The sequence below is a fragment of the Mandrillus leucophaeus genome, unplaced genomic scaffold (genome assembly GCF_000951045.1).
Source record: "Mandrillus leucophaeus isolate KB7577 unplaced genomic scaffold, Mleu.le_1.0 Scaffold297, whole genome shotgun sequence".
NCBI lineage: Eukaryota > Metazoa > Chordata > Mammalia > Primates > Cercopithecidae > Mandrillus > Mandrillus leucophaeus.
In genome coordinates, this window is record NW_012103109.1 from 2,944,380 (window position 1) to 2,946,827 (window position 2,448).

Consider the following 2,448-nt stretch of genomic DNA (forward strand, 5'->3'; position numbering starts at 1 on the left):
CGGGGCCAGGGCCTCCGACGCCTCCAGTGTCCCGCGAAGCCGGGACCCAGAGGCCGGGCCCGGCCGGTGCTTCTGTGGGCGCTGCTGAAAGCCCAGCTCTGCAGGAGCTACAGGCGTGAGACCTACCGGGACCCGCTAGCGGAATCGGGGCTGGGTGATTAGCAGAGCCGCTTGCGAGGCTGACCCTCTCCAGGATGCCCCATGTAAACCTGGATGTCAGTTACTGGCGCTGTAGCTTAAACCCAAAGGTCAATCTGAGCGAACCCTTGCTTCCCTCGCCTGCAGGGCGGAACCCCAAGGCGCATTAGCCCAGCGCGGCTGCTGCATTCTTGAGCCAAGACCACCGGCGCCTGCGCCTCCTCGAGTCCGCTGTCGCGTCCAGCTGGTGTAGAGAGTTGAAATCCCACTTTGGGCCGGGCGCGGTGGCTCACGGCTGTAATCCTAGAACTTTTGGGAGGTCGAGGCAGGCGGATCACTTGAGGTCGGGAGTTCGAGACCAGCCTGGCTAACATAATGAAAACCCCGTCTCTACTAAAAATACAAAAATTAGCCGGGCATGGTGGTGCGCCTGCAATCCCAGCTACTCGGGAGGCTGAGGCAGGAGAATCACTTGAACCTGGGAGGCAGAGGTTGCAGTTAGCTGAGATCATGCCACTGCACTCCAACCTGGACAACAGAGCGAGACTCAGTCTCAAAAAAACAAAACAAAAACAAAAACAAACCAAAAAAAACGAAGAAAGAAATATGATTGGACCAGAAGGCCAATAACCTGAGTGGGGAAACCCAGCAAGGCCTGTCCATGTAGATTCTTCTTGGCCTCTCTCTGCAGCAGTCCTTCCTCCTGAGGATGGGGCAGGACTCTCTCTGGGATGGAGGGGTCTTAGGACCTGCAAGCAAACAAGGTAGGTCAGATAATTTATTTATGGCCAGTTTTTACCCAGAAACGTGTGGGAGAAGGTTAGAGTAATATTTTTGGGTTCGATGTCTGGCTTTGGGGGAGAAGGGCTCTGGTTTCTATGACCTGCATTGAGGAAGAAGGATTCTAGTTTCTATGGCTGGCCTCTGAGGAGAGTGAGGGGCCGAAGACAGGAGGGAGGGAGAGGGTCAGAGAGAGCTGCTCCTAAGGCCTGCGTTTTGGGGTATTGTTTTCTGAGACCCTGGAGTAATCAAGCAGCCACAGTAGAAAACAGTTCCATTTTTTCCTGTTTGCATAGAAAAGATTTTTTTTTAAATTAAAAATAGAGATGGGAGGGTCTCACTATGTTGCCCAGGCTGGTCTCCAGCTGTTAAGCTCAAATGATCCTCCCGCCTAGGCCTCCCAAAGCACTGGGATTACCGGTGTGAGCCATTGCATCTGGCCACAAAAGATGGTTATAATTAGTTGTGCCACAAAGTTTCTCTCTTCATCTGTTTTCTTAAACTAAGACACTAGCTGAGGGCTGGGTTTTCTTTGGAAAAACCTGACCTCTTTCCCTTCTCTGCTTTCCCAGTCACACTAATTCACTCCAAATAGGAGCAACCTATGTGCTGTGTTCTCAGCCCTCCCCTCCACTGCCTCACAGTCAACAGTGCCAGGTGGAGCTGGGCCAGGAAGGTGACCTTCGACTAGTGACTTCAAAGCTCCCCTCACCGAGTCCTAGCCGGCAGAGCTACTGCTCTGGCCCTAGGATCCAGAAGGCTGAGCCCAAGGAAGGGCTGCTTTTGGGCCCCCCAGAGTCTGAGACCTCTGTCAAAGGCCTGGTCTTGGGCCAGCTTGTGCCAGAAAAGACCCCTTATCCCTTTGACTCTGTTCAGAATTCTGTTGCTCCAAACACAAGTAGAGATCATGGAAACCTCTGGCATTTGACCTTCCTGCCAACCTGGTATTATCAGGTGCCTGGATCTCAATGTCCACACCTGTAAACTGGAAGGCTGGACCCCTGAAGATCCTTCTGGTTCAAACAATGAGACTTATGTATGTCAACCACCCACACCACCACCTCTGAAATGGTGGTAATGAAATTGCTGCCCCCCTCCCCCTACCAAGGACTCCACCCTTCCTCTGCATGGTGGACTGGTATCTCAGAGGCCTGGCCAGAGGCAGCACTGTAGGTGTGTTCCAGAGTCTGGCTTTTGCCTGCTGAGGGATCAGAGAGGGAGCACTTGTGTTCCTTGTAAGCACAGCAGCAGCTGGAGGCAATTGAAGCAAAATCTTTAAACTGCCTCTAACTGCCTGCCTCCTAAGCCCCCAGCTCCATGCCAGCCTTTCCCATACAATCCCTGTTTGATGAGGCAGCTGATGCCAGCTCCATTGGCTCGTAGAGGTTTCCACACTTGCTCAATGGCGCACTGCTGGGAAGTAGTAAAACTCCAGTTCAAATCAATTCCAATCCTGTTGTTGTTGTTGTTGTTGTTTCCGAGACAGGGTCTTACTCTGTTGCCCGGGCAGGAGTGCAATGGCATGATCAC